Here is an 18,003-nt window from a genome sequence, read left to right on the forward strand (position 1 = left end):
GGACAAGATGCAATAGAATATAACAAGGCTCTATTCGAAGGAAAACGAAACAGCCACAATTAAGGTGCGGTATATAATATGCGATGGCAAAGAGTGAAAAAACGATAGCTTTTGACTTGCCACACCTAAAGCGTACAAGGGAGAAATACAGAACTAAATCCGTCGATAAACTCTCGGAAACGATTTGCGATGCCCGATAAATAAAGGGGCCTACGTCACCTAATTCTTTTCTGAGTTACTGTATACTGTCTTAAAAGAAGCAAGAAAAGGTTGTGGGAACCTATCCTTTGACCATTTTCTAGTCAGTTCATGTAAATAAATTTTGACAATGTGTAGAGTCACTATTACATTTTTTAAAATAAAATATAACACTACTGCATCACCATTACGGACAGAACGCGGTACTTCGAACATCACGTCAAACATGGAAGTGCGATTACAAAAGTGATCATGCGCAAACGTACTCTACAGTCTGAAGTGAACTGAAGTAGTAGCTAGTGCAGACGAGTCGAACCTGGTAAGATATGAAGCGATACTTTAGTTATAATTGAAATGCCTACGACCTTCGCCCTACCTTTACGAGGAGCTGCTTTATGCATTAATGCGGTTAGCATTAATAAGTGACAGGATTAGCTCGACGTCGCCACCATGTCGATAATTAAAAGTCGCTAGTCAAAATCATTCATTATAGTGTGGTTTTATATCAACAGGTCTGTGTGTATTTGCCGTGCCTATCCGGTGACTAAACCGAAACAAGTGTTCTATCGAAATTTATTGCTGATATGATTCACACAATGGGCGCCACAATGCAGGTCGAAAAATCATGGCTATATAAGAAGGTTCGAACGCGTACGCATGGAGGCAGTTCGAGCAGTGTTTTGTGTGTGTGTGTTTTGTGCTTGCACTGTTCTGCGCAGTATGTGTGGAAGTGCTCTGTTGTGCGTAGTATGCCTGTGGCAGTGTTGCTCTGTCGTGACTTTGTCAAACGCAAAAGGAAAATAGAACGGCAGTGTTTTTTTGAATGGATGGATGGATGGATGGATGGATGGATGTTATAGGCGTCCCCTATGGAATGGGGTGGCGGGTTGCGCCACCAAGCTCTTGCTATTATACTGCCTAATGTCCTACCTAGGTTAAACAATTAAAAAAAAGAGAAAAATAAACACTATGAACTACCCCACCCAAATTTTCTGATCCCCTGTTTCAAACTCTGCTTTTGTGCGTCTCCGTTTTTTTGTCGCTTCCCTACTTTTCTTCCACCAATCCTCTAATCGCCTCTTACTAATGCCTCCTGCGGACATGTTTACTTTTCCACTGCTCTCGCTGAACCCAAGTGCTTCAAGAGGCCAGTGGCGCCTAAATTTACCGCTGGGTAGACGTCTTCACGTTCTAATAAAACATGCTCCATAGTCTCCCTAGCTTTACCGCAGCAAGCACATGCTTCTTCTTCCGTCTTATATCTCGATTTATATCTCGATTATCTCGCTTCGAAAACTAATGAGCTCCCCTTTGAGTTATCATAAATTGTTTCCTGATTTCATTTGTTCCTCTTAAGTAGTTACTCATGGCAGGTTTCATTTCCATTGCCGCCACCCATGAGATTATTTCAGCCTCTCTGACTTTCCGCTTGACCTTCTGTGTTACTGTGTTGCCCGCCCTACAGGCCGCATACTAGCTGGTAAGCTTCCTAGTTCGTTCACTCCACTGTGAATCAATGTTTTTCCTGTGCAGATACCTGAACACTCTCGCAGCCCACTTACTTTCTCCCATATTCCGCAGCCGTTCTTCATACTCAATTTTACTGCGTGCTTCCCTCACTTCAAAACTAGTCCAGCCCATATCAGCCTGCACAGCTTCATTTGTAGTCTACCCGTGAACGCTCAATGCGAGGCGACCCACTGACCTTTGGCTGCCGTCGAGTCCTGATTGTACCCCTGATTTAAAGCAAACAACCGCATTTCCAAAAGTAAATCCTAAAACCATCACACCTTTTTTTTCGGCAGCTTTTAGCGCCATCTTCCGGCCCACGCAGTAACTATATGGTTTACTAATGTGAAACATCTGCAGGTGGCGCTAAGCGCGTTGTTTAGATAAGCGCGCGTGTGTGTTTGTGTGTAAGTGTGCGAGGGATTGATGTATGGACATCCCTATGTTTGCATAAGTTCAACGGCGCGATGTTCTAGCGATCTCATTCCTTTTCGCGCTTCGACAGTGGTTGCCCGCGTTGTTAACATGATCAGCCGGCCGTCAACATTGGTTGATAAGCGTAGCAGTCGAGCGGAAGGCATCGCTTCAAATTCGTCTCGTACTTGCACCTGGTTCCTTATATGCGCCAAGGAAAGCTTAGCCAGATTGTTTTCTTTGTTTTTGCAAATGTCAGTAACTTGCACTATGCTTATGACACGGACGTTGTTTTCCAGCTGCGAACTAGCGCAGTTCGTAGGCCTAGTCGCATCCATCGCTTCGCTTGCCTGGAGTCGGCCCAGTTGGTTTTGGAGAGTGTGGAACCGTTGCTCCCACGCATGAGGGACGAAATTCACTCCATTTAAAGACGAGCATAGGGGATATCGCAGTTTCTCCTTTATGAAGCAAGGGTCACTCCTTTTTTTTTAGAGTCCAGTGTAATACATTAGAATATCCGCACTAATTTAATCTAATAGGCCATTCATGCTTTTATCAGTTAAATATTGTGGTTGGTCAGTACATAGCAAATAATTGCAGTGCGCGAAGAAACTTGTTAAATCAGTAATATGAATTAGGAGCAAAAGGGGGTCACAAACTGACCCTTGTGGTACTGCTATATTAGTGTTTTTTTTTACCGGAATGCTCCCAACTTGTTTTTTGTTATAGAGTAACTGCGTAATAGTAGCATGTCAGGACAGGGTAATCGGACTGCCTCTAACTTTAGAAAGAGTATGCGGTTAATAATAGTGTCAACCAATTTAATTTAGGTCTACGAAAATAGAGCCGGCACTGCTACAATAGCTTTTTTTTTAGATATATAGTAAAAGATTAGAGCGCGATGTGTCACATATTCTGATGGATAACCGAACTGATAAAGCGTAAGAATATTACATTTGTTGACGTAATTTTTTTGGCGTGCCTCAGTTAATTTCTCGAATATTTTGCTGACGAATGGCAGCACACATATGGGTCGGCAGTTCGTTAATAATTAGCAATGCTAATTTTCGAAAACTGCATTGACCTTGGCAAACTTGAGTTCTCAAGAAATTGCCCCCGCTGTAAGTATTGAAACACTAATATCTGCTGGAATACAACAAATCGCACAAGAAGTTTATTTTGTATGACGTCACAAAGTATCTCCGAGTCCGGCGCTTGTGATATTTAGAATAATATTTACAGAGATCACATAATCGGGAGTAGTAGGAAACATGCAATATGAATGTAGAAGGCGTGTCAGTTGGTACTCACAAAGCTTGTTCGAAGCCAAGTTGTTAAAGAAAAAGAAGTAACTGAAATTCGCAATGTCATGATAGCTTTAATATACATTGCCATTGTGATTTATTTTATTTACTCCTTCCCTTGTGTGTTTGTTATTAAAAAAGAAGTTGCAATTTTTAGAGCGCAGCTCTTTGGCGTCCGTTCCTGGGTTTCGCGTCGTCGTCGGCGTTGTCGTCGGCCTCGTAACCAGCTCCGCCCCCCTTTCATCCCCCCAGCGCTAGCAGCGACCGACTGATACCGCTGGATGCCGCTGACGCCGCTAGAGAGTCAAGATAACGTGACTGCATAGAACACCGTCGCCGCCATGCAGAAAGAGGAGGAAAGGGTCCCCCCCCCCCCTGTTCTTGTGTGGCGGATAGGGTGCTCTTCAGTTGCGGACGCGCCGGTTATTTCACGTAGGCCCCGGCACGTCGACGAATACGTGACCACCTTCCCACGGCTAGACCTGGTTCTTAGCGCTGCGGAAGCGAGGGTATCATATTGTTTGTGTCGGCATCGGCGGCGTTGTCCCTGAAACCAACTCCGCAGCTGGGGTTGACTCACTATCGGCGGCAGCGGCATCAGTCAGTCACTGCTATCTCTTCCCTCCTCCCTTTATCGTGTTGTCCGCTTGCTGCGCGCGCTTCTGCCCCCATCGTTTGCCGCTGGGTGTACACGCCGCCCCCACCCCCCTCTTCCTGCGAGTCTCCGGTTGTCAAAGCGCCGGCTCGAACTTAATTCCTTTCTTCGCTCCTCCTCCAATGCAACCCCTGTGCGGTGGCAATCAGAGAGCCAGATCGGTGGCGGCGGATCTGTATATGTGCACCGCCCGAGCCGAAATTGCCGCTGCCGTTCGCCCTGTGCGGTGGCAATCAGAGAGCCAGATCGGTGGCGGCTTGACATAAAGACAAACAGCAATTTCCTAACACTTATGCGGGAGAACATCCCGTTCCTCTCGCTCGTAACGCGTCCCACGGCTGTGACAACCTCGCGAGGCACTTGTATAGATCTCGTCTTTGAGAATCAAGCATTGGTGTACCAAGTCGAACATATATCAGTCTATTTCTCCGACCACAAAGCTTCCTTCATGACTGTCAAGAACTGTTAGTGGAGTCTCTGTTAAAGGAATACGTGTGAAAAATAAAAAAAAAATTCTGTGATAGCGCATACATGTGTTGCTCGATTTCTTTGCCTCAATCTATCGAAAAGGTGAAACAGCTTATTTGCTGCGCTCAAATTTCGCATTAGGAAGTAACGTAATCGTCGGTAATTTTTTTTTCTTTTTGTCGTAGTTATGCCCGCACTATAATATTTCCTGTTCAAAGTAGCTTAGTTCTGATATTTCCAGCTTCGCGTAAACATTGTTGCAGCGATTATTGTACTGGGCTATCAGTGTAAGATAAAATGCCTGTCATTTCCGTTTTTCATAAAGATCTTGCCTGTGCCCACTGCTTTCAGTATTCAATAAGAAAGTCACGGATATTACGGTGACAGTAGTACTTCTTTACATTTTTTTAAATGCTGGAACGGAAATGGAGGGTTTGTAAGGGCATAGACAAACAGCGTGAGAAAGCGTGTTGAAGGTCGTTCGGTAACTTCACTGTTAACCAATCTCCACTTGTTACTGATACGGGCGGAAATACAAGGTCAGATAACGTGTGATAAGTGAATGAGCTTCCACCACCGTTAGAGTAACGTGTTAGTTGAGTAATAAGGCATTCATACCCGACACTATAATAAGAACTGGAATAGATGGTACGTTTAAGGGCATTGTGTCAGTGAAATTAACCTTCACGTCACTCTTAAATATCATGTTCGTTTTTTCCGACGGTAATAATCATAATGCATTTTCTAAAGCTATATATATGAAAAATAAATCACTCTTGGAAGTGGAAAGTGAACAATAAACGCAAAGTAAAGATACACTTCTTGAAGTCAATCTTAAGGAATGAATAGTCCAATTCCTCCTGCCCCTGTGCACGCGAGATTGAGTCGCCATCATCTGCTCACCGTCGCACGCTTTCGCTCGTACGCATATCGTAAGGCGCGCAAGGACAACGTTTCCAGGATACAAACCCACCGCGTATGCGTCGCGAAGAAAACCAGTAGCAACTGCCAGAGCAGGTCAACCCAGCCCGTCTCCTCGTACGTTCCTCCTCCGCGACGCTTGGCCTCGTTTCTCCACTCCACTTCGCCCAAACTTACCTACGCATTCCTCTCGGTGGCGGTGCTTTGCCGCGAGCTGAGCGCGCTCCTTCGTACTATCCCCGGCGCGCGATTTTCTTCACGTCCAGGCGCTGTCTTCGGTCGCTTGCTTGGCTGACTGAGACAAACACCGCCGATTTGAAGAGCTGGCCAGTTACGCTTGAGCTTAAAACTCTAATGCACAGCCCAATCAAACACGGAATGATGCAGGCGGCGGGGGTGCAACTTGTTTTGGACTGCGCGGGGACAGCCTCCTCAGCAATGCAGGCACGTAAGGCGCGTCCTGCGGGCGGCTGCCACGGCAGGGTCCCGTGCCTTAGTGCCGCCGGTCGAGCTTCATGTACTACAGCGCGCGGCGGCGAAGCCCGAAAGACAAGCCTAAGCAGGAGGTACCTAGTAAAAAACAAAAACGTTTTTAAGTAGGCGTTATTGTGGAAGAAAACTTGGCGTCAGCTATCGAAAAATCGAGATTTGGGCAAGTTGGTACTGCTTAAGCATCTTGATGAGGCAGCGCACACGGCGACCATGATGGAGCACTACTACCCAATCAAGATGTTTAGTCTCACCTGTTTTGTGAGATTTGCCAGTGGGCAGCTGACATTGCCCGCTTTCGAAAGTGAGGGGCCGGGGGCAATGGCCTACTTCTGACAATGGGGAAGGCGATTCCCCCCTCTGCCCGCCCGGCAGATACGCCTCTGGTACAAGCACATTGTATGGTACGAATTAGGGTGGCCCGAATGGCCGGTAGCGGACATAGGACAAACAAACGCAATACCAAATATAGAGCGCATTGAGGCGTTGTACGGTAGCAGGGGAAATCTGTAAACGCAGACGTTAACGTCAGCATCAACATGTCATCGTTGTGATTGCTTTCATGTCATCGTGATCATTCTTCAGTTATCATATTATCGTCGCATTTGCGCCATGTTTCTTCAATTCCTGCCACTGTGTTTTATGTTGTCATCATCTTAAGATTTCCCAACAGTGATTTTCATACCATCGTCGTCATTTTATTGTTTTCATGCCATTTAGACATCACTCCTTGTCATCGCACTGTCACCGTGATGCCGTCATGGTAACTTCATTGTTGTCTTTTTGTTGTAGCGATTGCACTGTCGTCAACCCAAAAGTGTCTATGTAAATCTTGCATAAGTGCCTAAACACGCTTCCGATATCTAAGGCAGCTTGGCATAGACCACGTTTTTACATATATCGATGGAGTATCCCTTAGCGTGTGTCATCATTTGAGGTCTACATGATTAGGTATGCTTTCTTCCCAGTGTTTTTATTGTGTTCGCTTCTTTGCATGTGCATGCATGTTCATGCAGGGCGAAAACTCACACACGTACCGTTCTGCTTGGTATTCTACTCACATTTATGGTGGTGTTTTTGACCATCGTCTACAGGAAATAATCTTATTGCGATAGGAATTATGTGGAGACTCCAGGCGCATTCTTGCCGTCTGCGTCGTCGTCGCGATGAGGTTCCGTGTAAAGTTCCAGGGCGATAAAAGCATTGCTGCACGCCGTATGCTGTATGTGCGAGTGAAAGAGCGCGAGAGTGAGCCGGCCATCGCGGCTGCATCTCGCGCACGCAATGGCGGCAAGCAAGGAGGAAGCGCGCCGCCTTCCGTCAAGCACAAGGCTTAGAAGGGAGTGTAGGGAGGGATTGTCGCAGTATTGTCCATCTATGTATCCGTAATTACAATATGTGCTGCAAAAGCTACACAGAATAAAAGATGAAGAACGTTGCGGAATATCAAAGGGAAGCCATCAGCTCTTTAGGCTGTCTCCGCTGAAAAGTCAGCGGAGACAGCCATTTGACCGGACAACCCTAAAGAAGAGGCCAAGGATTCATCTCAGTGCAACGAATACTTCTAACAACTGCATCCTTGTAAAGAAGCACTGTTTGACACAACATTTGCCCAAGACAATCTGCCCAAAAGCACAAGCTTCTTCGTGCTGGATTCCGTCATGTCCGAATAAAACATGTTCCTTCTCGAGCAGTGGGCGTGCATTGCTCAGTTCAGTTCAGTTTTATTACCTGAAAGGCCCTTTTCAGGGGGGGTGGGGGCATTACATAAGGTGTGGGTTTTTAATTTACATAACGAACAAGCAAGCAAGATTATTTAACATTTAAGATGATCACTAACTCAATAATGACGGTGCTTAGTAGCGAACGCCCAAATTCGGTTCGTTTTTCATTATCCGATTGGGACATATCCCGCACGTTCATGTCCGCGTCTGAAATATGGCCAACTGTGTGCTTGGTGTTACATTTGGCTGCTTACCATACGCATTAAATTATGCCGGCTTGCTGTTTTGGATACCAGAAAAGACGGTCATGCGGTTCCGAAAAAATAATGATCATTTTCCTCACATGGGTGAGCAAGTGCGCGAATGATTAGTACACTGAGCGCATGTCGCTAGTCTTGTAGAGCATTTTCAAATCAATGCGAGCACCCTCGACTCTTGTGCAACGTGCGACGCCGGATGGGTATACGAGGCATATATATAAAAGTTGTAAGGAAACGGCAGAGATGTTAGCCTGGCTGAGCCAGGTAAGCAACCCTGCACTGCGGAAAAAGCCAGAAAGATCAGGAGGAGAAGTTTACATTTCGCGCGTGCAGACGCACAATTAAGCGTTCATCGTTGATTCAATCACAAGTGTTCGGAGAGGATGGTGCGCTTAAGGAATTGCAGCAGCGCATTTGCAGCTTTTTAGATCGCAGATACACGAGGCCCGGTCACGTGAAAGGCCTGTCATCTAAGTGATCTAAAACTGTCCGTAGGGCGTCCCTTTTGTATTCATATATTGGGCAGCCACATGGGAGGTGCTTTGTTGTTGTTTCTAAATAATAAGTGCGCTAGTCGGCATTGCCAGATAATACACAGGAATGAGTGGGTGAGTGTTCATGGAAGGAAATTCTAGTTGCAGCCGGCACAGTAACCTTTCTTCCCGTCAAACGAGAAGAAAGGGAGCTAACCGAGGGGCCTGATTTTTATTAGTAATGTCGTTAGAAGCCAACAAACACTGACACCAAGGACAATGTAGGGGAAATTACTTGTGCTTAATAAATGCAACAAAGAAACGATAAATTAATGGAAATTAGCGTGGATGAAAAAAACAACTTGCCGCAGGTGGGGAACGATCCCCAACTGCGGCAAGTCCTTTTTTCATCCACTTTGATTTCAATTAATTTATCGTTTCCTTATTTCATTTATTAAGCACAAGTAACTTCCCCTATGCTCTCCTTGGTGTCAGTGTTTGTTGATTCTGACGATATTTCTTCCTGTCAAGTAACGCTGGGTAAAAGTTGTAATTTTATATGTGGGTCGATGACTTATACGTGGCGGTTAGAAGACTGATGTTTTCCAGTTTCTCGATGGGATAATATTGGCAAGACCCCTCTGGTGCCGCTACATCCGTTCTCGGCAAAGGGATCGATGTGCTTAACGTTCTCTCTGTGCTTTATGGACAACTGCGTCGGCGCTTCAATTGGCAGTGACGTAGCACTACCCACGCCGCTAACTGAAGCAGTGTCGCGGACTTTGTCCAGTGCAACTTCATCTCTGCCCTACCCTGTTCTTGTAGGCGGCGATGCAGAAGAAATAGGACAGATTTCAGTGCAAGTTCATCTCTGCCATACCCTGTTCTTGTAGGCGGCGATGCAGAACAAATAGGACAGATTTCACGCCTGATATCACAGAATACGAAATAATTTAAGTATTTTTGTCAGGATAATCTCAATATTTTCATAAAATTTGCGAAGAAACCGCTAAAGAGTATTATACTTGTGTTTTACTGATCGCATACAAACTTTGCGACGTCTGTTGAGGGAACAAAATTTCCGCACTAAGCTTCATTCGGTCAAGTTTTTTGGTTATGTCTAATATAAGTGCGAATTTGGAATTGTGAGTTAATCAGTGATGTTGAAGTAATTTGCTAATACCATGGTCTTTTTCTTTCTCTTAGGTAAACACAATGAGACACTGAATTTAATTTGCAGATAAATGTTGCCATGTGCGGTTGTAAGGACTTAAACTTAGTCACTGCCGTATTTGCGAAAAATTGTTCAGGAGACCTATTTTCGGTGAATTATAGTCTGCGCAGTGAATTTGCAATGTTCTCTAGAATTTCGAGTCATTCTTCTTTAATACACGAAAAACTACTTGGGAAGTTACGAAATGAATGCAGTTTCAGCGCTTTGGACGAAAGCAGTAGAAGCTTGTAGCATGGCGATAAAATACTCAGCCATATTTCTTTCATTTTACACTTTAACTCTGGTGTACCTAAGACAGATGGCTTAGTGGAAAAATAGTCGCCACCCTGCGCTACCTAGCCTCGTATGTTTGTATTTGCCTATAATAAAAAACACAATAAAAAGGACTATTCCTTACCTCACATCGTCATTTCGCGATAGGATACGCAAAAACAAGTAAATGTAAACGTAGTTTCATTGCTTTCGGTGGCTGCGGCTGTCGCAGAGCGCCAGACATTTGTAAGACAAAAGCATCCCTTGAGATGAACGAGAGACAGACGCGAAATGTCACGCCATGAGATGCGTGCTAACAAGAACAGAATGGGAAGAGAAGCTAGGGTGAAGCTATTACATTCTCGCCGAGAGAGAACAGCCGCAACGAGTAAAATGTTAAAGAAAAATATTTTAGAGCATGCACACTACAAGACATTGCTCACATAGATTGATCGGACAGTGTCCTAGAGCTTTCTAGCTTCCCCACTTCCTAAGGAGAAATGATTGGGGCGCATTCTTTTTCATTCACACGAATAAATAAGGATTTGTTCGCAATGGTATGCGCTGCTCCTTTTCAGATGGGTGACATGAAAATGTATCACAAGTAACGCGATTTTGCATGGGTAGGAAATGCACTTTCCCGAATAATATAGCAGTAATGTAGCGAAGTCAGCGTCATGCTGCATTCTTGAAAAGGAGGCAGCGGGAAAGAAAAGATAAAGAAAATACACGGAAGGAATGTTTCCTCGTCATTGTCGTCTCGTCTCCGTCCATCTCTTCTTTTTTTTTTTTGCGCTGCCGCCTCTTCCTAGATTACAGTAGGTCGTCAACGCACGAACTGTAGCCATAAAGAAATACAGCTTCAACTATCATAATGACTTTAGGTAATACCCAGGGAACAAAAAAAAGAAACAGTTGCACAGCTAGCTAAGCTGAATTATTCATCTTGTCTATTTATGCAATTAATGGGCATGAAATATTGTGTGATTTGTTAAATCGAATGGGAGGCAATATTCCTTTAGTTCCGACCCGTGTTTTTAAATCTAGTAAGGTTAGCTGTGACGGACTGCATACAATGCAAACACAAAGGGACGCAACTTCAACAGATTAGTTTTCGACTTCATCAAATTATTTTCATCCTGTTTAATAGCCGGTATATCTGTGTTTCTTCCTTTTTTGTATTTGAGCATCTTTCAGTTCGCGCAGCGCTGAGGTGACTTGCTAAAACCACATGCCACTGAAGCATGTAATACTACTGTAATGCAATACTGTAAACACATGTGTCACTCTATATAGTTGTAACTATAGTAACAACGTTCCTTGCTTTGGTATTGTTGTGTAGAGGAAAGAAGCCTCGTTTATAAATAGATCCACTGCTCAGAAAGCTCCGTTATCGTGGCACGCATCACACAATCGGAACTAAATTTAACCTCTCACTCGGTGCCTTTAGCTGTGACATACTAGCGCCAGCAAGGCTAACAGAAAAGAAGGTGGGACAGGACAGAGCGCTAGACTTGAACTGACAAGCTTTGTTAAGAGACACATGCATGAAACCACCATATGCTCAGATAAATGCGCAGACAGACGCATAAACGAATGTGCCACGTAGGAGAAAACCAAATGCGCAACGAAGCGGATCAGCGCCCAGAAGCAATTACAAAGCATTACCTAGGTTTTTCTCAGGCCATAACACTTCTTCATCAGTCAGTGTCAGTGTTGGAGCGCTTACACATTCAGCAGCAGATTTTGAAAAGCAAAACGGCGCATAGGTTTTCCTATCTAACTGCCTAGCGAACCGTCTGAGCACTTGCGTGTCATGAAATAGGGGAGCATCTATGGGTACATCTTCGGCAGTGGCCACCGCCTGCCAGAGCGATTAGAGCATTCCGGTGCTCCCTAAGCCTGTCATTCAGGTACCTGCCTGTTTGTCCAATAGAACACTTTCCACAGGGAAGTGTAATTTTATATACCACCCCACATTGCAGTAAACAAAGCAGGTAACATGCTCGTTAGTGCTTGTGCCTTGACTCCCGGCGTTGCCTACAATCTGAACATTCTTGCGTGCTTTAGTGGTTCTGAAGAAAACACCTACAGCGCCCTTGTTTGCCGCGGTTTCCTAGGCGGTGGGGCATCCTGTGTACGTATGGCACAGCCACGATGCGCCCACTGGGCCGTGCGTTAATGCACCGAGAGGCTGCCGGGTCAGCTTGTACATTTTAGAGCGCAGCTCTTTGGCGTCCGTTCCTGGGTTTCGCGTCGTCGTCGTCGTCGGCGTCGTCGTCGGCCTCGTAACCAGCTCCGCCCTCCTTTCATCCCCCCAGCGCTAGCAGCGACCGACTGATACCGCTGGATGCCGCTGACGCCGCTAGAGAGTCAAGATAACGTGACTGCATAGAACACCGTCGCCGCCATGCAGAAAGAGGAGGAAAGGGTCCCCCCCCCCCCCTGTTCTTGTGTGGCGGATAGCTGGGGTTGACTCACTATCGCCGTCAGCGGCATCAGTCAGTCGCTGCTATCTCTTCCCTCCTCCCTTTATCGTGTTGTCCGCTTGCTGCGCGCGCTTCTGCCCCCATCGTTTGCCGCTGGGTGTACACGCCGCCCCCCTCCGCTTCCGCTTACTGCTGGTTGCTCTCGACGGCGGCGATGAGCCTCCGCTTCGGCGGCGCGAACTGCAGGGTCTTGTCGGCGGCGGCGATGAGCTTCTGCTTCAGCCTCGCTTACTGCTGGTTGCTCTCGACGGCGGCGATGAGCCTCCGCTTCGGCGGCGCGAACGGCAGGGTCTTCTCGGCGGCGGCGCTTAGCCTCTGCTTCCCCCACGGCTGTGACAACCTCGCGAGGCACTTGTATAGATCTCGTCTTTGAGAATCAAGCATTGGTGTACCAAGTCGAACATATATCAGTCTATTTCTCCGACCACAAAGCTTCCTTCATGACTGTCAAGAACTGTTAGTGGAGTCTTTGTTAAAGGAATACGTGTGAAAAATAAAAAAAAATTATGTGATAGCGCATACATGTGTTGCTCGATTTCTTTGCCTCAATCTATCCAAAAGGTGAAACAGCTTATTTGCTGCGCTCAAATTTCGCATTAGGAAGTAACGTAATCGTCGGTAATTTTTTAATTAGGCTCTCCGTGACTGACACCAAGGCGTGATCGGGATACCTGGCGCTACGTAAACGGCTGGCTTGTTGCTGAACGTTGCACGAAATATGGTTCACACAAGGTTTAACCAGATCAGCTTTCAAGCAGTTAGTAGCTATACCTCGTTTAACTAACTTGGTGTGCGAAGAAAGGTGGTTTAGCAAGGGCTTCTTGCTCCTAAGACAGTAAATCCAACAAATGCAACTACCATTTAGAGCGATACAAATATATAAAAATTGTAGGTGACCATCTACTGGCAACTTGTGTGCGAACTTAAGGCCTACTTCAAACTATTCAATAACACCCAGAACGTTTTTAACAGCCTATCCACTCCGCTCCGGCTTCACACATTTCAGCACAAGAAAGTCATCGACATACCTAAAAATCCTAGCTACAAAAATATTGTCAAGAAACGATAAAATACGATTGTCAACAACAGATAAAAGCCAATCACTTAATAGAGGCGCTATGCGCGAATCGATGCAAACACAATTTTTTGGACCAACGGGTCCTGGTCATAAACAACAAGGTTATATAATATTTCAGCACAACAAGAAAGTCATCAACATACCTGAAAATCCTAGCTACAAAAGTATTGTCAAGTAACGATAAAATACGATTGTCAACAACAGATAAAAGCCACTCACTTAAAAGAGGCGCTATGCGCGAACCGATGCAAACACAATTTTTTGGACCAACGGGTCATAGTCATAAACAACAAGGTTATAGGAGAGATAAAATCTTAGTATCTCAAAAAATTATCAACAGAAAGGGCAGTGTAATTTTGAAAGTCAATGGCACCAGACGGAAATTAAAGGCTCAGCTTGGGGGAGGGAGTAAAAAAGCCCTTCCACTTCAATAGAGAAGGTGAGCAATAATTTTCCGGTGTTTCAATTTGCCGAAAGGTAGTTAACTACATTATTAGAGTTGCAGAACGCGAGCGGGTCACTGGCACGCAACCTTTCAAGGTGTTTCTGAAGAAATTTTGACACTTTCCTTTGATAAGACTCTCTTCCAGTTACAAATGCTCTGACAGGGACGTCTCCTTTATGCGCCTTAGCGGAAAAGGAAATTCGTGGCTAGCATAGGCTTCCTGAGACCACCAAGATGCAAATCCTGGCACAGTGTCAAGGCCATCTTCGTGATGTCGTTGCGATATTAACGTAGTGTACAAAGTTTCTACTGACAGCAGCGCGAGCCTTTTCTGGAAGACATGCCTGTACAAAGACAACAAAACCCCCCTCTTTATCAGACTCCAACAAAACCAGTCTATTCTCCTTTAAAAATTTAACGGACTACTTAATCGCCTTACTAGTATGGTTAGTGTGAACCCCTATGGGAAGGCAGTCAACATCTTCCGAAACACATCTAATTTGCTCCTCAGGGTTAGAAGGGCTGGCTGTTTTTTTATCAAGACTTAAGCAAGACACCCATGTTTCGTTTGGTTCGTTGCAAAATCTTGGGCCCTGTTGTAGTACATCGTGAACCTTGCTAGGCACATTGCAATCAGCAAAGCACATCGCCTTTGCAGACGTAGGGGCCGTATTCTCGCAGCAGGCTCGTTTCCGCGGGCACAACGAAGGAAGAAACCGAGCCTATAGGAATTCAGCCCATCTTGTCGCCTCAAGAGTTCGAGCTTTGAAAACCCATTCCCACTTCTTGCGTCCACTGGGTCGCGACGCGGTGAGGACTCGCAGGCAGAGCTGCAGGTAGAACTTGGTTACCACCATTAGCGTGTAAGCCACCATTAGGAGTGTGTAAGTTTGGTCATCCATTAGGCATGGCGGGCTGATGCTGCGCAGGGCGCAAACAATTGCAGGACTTCAAGAGGCACTAAATGGTTGTTGAATACGAATGATAGTCTCCTTGGAAGGCAAGCCATGGTGGCAACAAGGAGTACAAGTGTACCGGGAAGATTCCGAAGCTAACAGACGTTAGGGAAGGGTCTATTCTGCTAGGAAGCATAGTAATTAACGCAGAAAGTTGGGCTAGTTGGTGTTGATGCATTTACACCTTGGTGCTCCCCGTGTTTTCATAACACGCAGGTGCTCAGATGGTTCGCTAGTCACTTATATATGAAAATATTTGAGTCATTTTGCAATTGAAAAGCTGCTGATGAATGCGTAAGCGCTCCATCACTGGCATTCACTGATGAAGAAGCGTTGAGAGAATAACCTGACGAATACTTTGTAAAGGCTTGGTGTGCGCCTATCGGCTCCGTTGCACATTTGGTTTTCTCCTACGTGGATCATTCGTTTATGCGTCTGCCTGTGCATTTATTTGAGCATACAGTGGTTTCTTGCATTTTTTCCGAATAATGATTGTCAGTGCTCTGTCCTGTCCCGCCTTTTCTTTCGTTAGTCTTTTTAGCGCTAGTAACTACGTTACAGCAAATGCATAAACACCAGTTAGCCCAACTTTCAACTTTAGTTACTCTGCTGTGTATAGCTCGGTAATATACTTTTATTTTCGTCCAAGCAGGAGTGGTCGCGCCTGAATGAGCTCATTGCGCCATAGCAGCTATATTCTGTCGAACTCAAACGTATGCGCTCCAGGAGTTATCCTGCTGACAAGTGTCCAATTTGTTCCGGAATTTTGACGTTTGCTTGCCTACGGCACCTGCATGTTCAGCTCATAGGCTCCAGAAATGGCGTGTAGAGACGCCTGCAGCAAGAGAGAATGATGCGTGTTGTCATCAATTGGCTTTGGCAACGGCGGAAAGACTTTGATTAAGAAGCGAGCTCAGCTAAAAAATTTGACCATAGGACCCATACTGGCTATATCACAGGTGAAACCTGTAAGCATTTATGACGTGAACAAAAGTCAATGGTGTATTTGCATAAGTCAGTTCTTTCTTTACCTTAGTGCTCATAAAGCTCAAGCAGCATGCGCAATACATTTCGCATACCCCTCAGTGAATGGTGGTAGGGGTGGTGGTAACAACTTTATTGAAAATCCGGCAAATTCATGGCCTGGGCCTAGGCTGCCCCCGAGGAGGTCCGAAGATCCTCGCCGCCTCACGGCCTTGCCGTATGGCCCATAGATGATCTTGGAGGTTTGAGCTGCGCAACACGGCCGTCCACCGCGCCGCAGCTTCATGTGAAGAAACTGCATATAACCTCACATTCCAACAGAATGTGTCTGAGGAATGCGTGAGCCCTGCTGCATAGTTTGCAGTTATAGTCTGAATAGATGTGTGGATATATCCTCGTGAGATGGAAGGGGTTGGGGAAAATCTTGGTTTGTAACTGCCTCCAATCTACCGCTTGGGGCCTGTCAAGTTTCGGGTTAGGGGGTAAATAAACACGCCTGGAGTTATGATAAAATTTTGTAATGTCACAGTACCGGGTCATTCTGTCCCTCTCTATCTATGCCTCCATTGGATTTCCAACGCCAAGAGAGGATCTATCTACACGAGCGCGGAATGTGAGACCTCGCGCTACGCGGCGGACCTTCTCGTTGAGGTTGGGTTGGAACCATATAATGGGTCTTTCCTTCGTCTCCTCAGAGGTGACATAGTTCTCGTTGGCTTTGAGTATAGCCTCAGATTTCGGCGCAATTCTGCCTTGTGCGTAGTTTCTGACCAGCGTCTGCGAGTAACTAGGTAGATATCTGCAACTGGGGTTAACGATGGCTAGGGTTATCGCCACCTCTTCCGCTACCTCGGGGTTTTTGCAACGTAGCCACGTGTACTACACGAACTGACCAATTGTTTCTCGGCATTTAGGACTGCCACTGCGAATGCACGTCGATCCTCGTATTCTGCGAATAGCGCTTCCTTGTCCCTGTCGAAGGCTTGTAGTAAAGTCCTGGCTCTACTATCTCTTAGGCCCTGATTAAATTCGGGGTTCATGTTCTTGTGTAGATTAGACACCTGGAGCTTTTCTCTGATCGCGCTTGGTAGGGATGTCTGGTCACCGTGCCGCTTGCGATAAGTTATGCCGAGTTTGTCCAGGATGCTCCTGCCCGTTTGTGTCTTTGCTAGTATCTCGAAATGCGAGATTTCGTGTGCCTCAACAAGCCCTTCAGTGGATGTATCCTTGGCTTTTATTTTTAGCTGTTTCTTTGCTCATGGCCTAACATTCACTGTCTATCTGAAATAATTACTTTTAAGGAGCAATGACAATAAGGTTTCGCTTCCTACCTTCTTTTTAGGTAACTTTACAATTACGGTACCAAGTCTCTATTCCCCGCGTGGACCACAAAGATTTACAGCTCGTCTTCTCCAACCTGTTCAAAGCGCATTCCATATGCAGCTAAACTTCCGGTGCGTAAACGCAGACAAGTAACATCACCGAAAGCGGTAGTGCGAGTTACATGGGGCCACAAATAACCTAATTGCACCTGCTGCAATTGTTGAAGGAGGCCATGCATTGTCCTCGTCCGCAAAAGCTGCCAAATCAGTCTTTCGATTTAAAAAAAAACATCGAACAACAACAGCGGCACGGCTCTCCACACATGACCCTTCGTGTGCTCAATGTATTAAGTTTCGACTTTGAGTATCGCTGCTCTGCAGCCAAGGACCACCAGGACAGTTTTTTTATCGAGTCCAAAACTGCGATGCCCTTGGTGAGTGTTTTGTGCATTTTGCTATGCGTTATGTAACGCTTTATTTGAATCGCTTTGAGGAATACAGACTCTACGTCGTAATTACTGGGATAACGTTATTTAAACACGAGCAGAGATAGCAATTTTTTTTCAACACTCAATAAAGCTGGCGTGTGCGTGGGCGTAGCGGACATTCGTGGCATCCGGTAACACTCTTAGAAAAAAGTTTGCTGTAGTTCCTGCTTAGATATCATGCAATTCACTACATTGGGAAAGCTGCAATTAGTAACGGTAGAGTTATCGATAATATTGAGTAAACAAAGTAATGACTGTTAGTAATGGATGTCGGCAGCCAATACCCCACGTAATTAGCATCAGCGGATACGGAATTTTCAGGGTATTCCACATATAGTTT

Source organism: Dermacentor variabilis, chromosome 8 (assembly GCF_050947875.1).
Source record: "Dermacentor variabilis isolate Ectoservices chromosome 8, ASM5094787v1, whole genome shotgun sequence".
In the NCBI taxonomy this organism is placed as follows: domain Eukaryota; kingdom Metazoa; phylum Arthropoda; class Arachnida; order Ixodida; family Ixodidae; genus Dermacentor; species Dermacentor variabilis.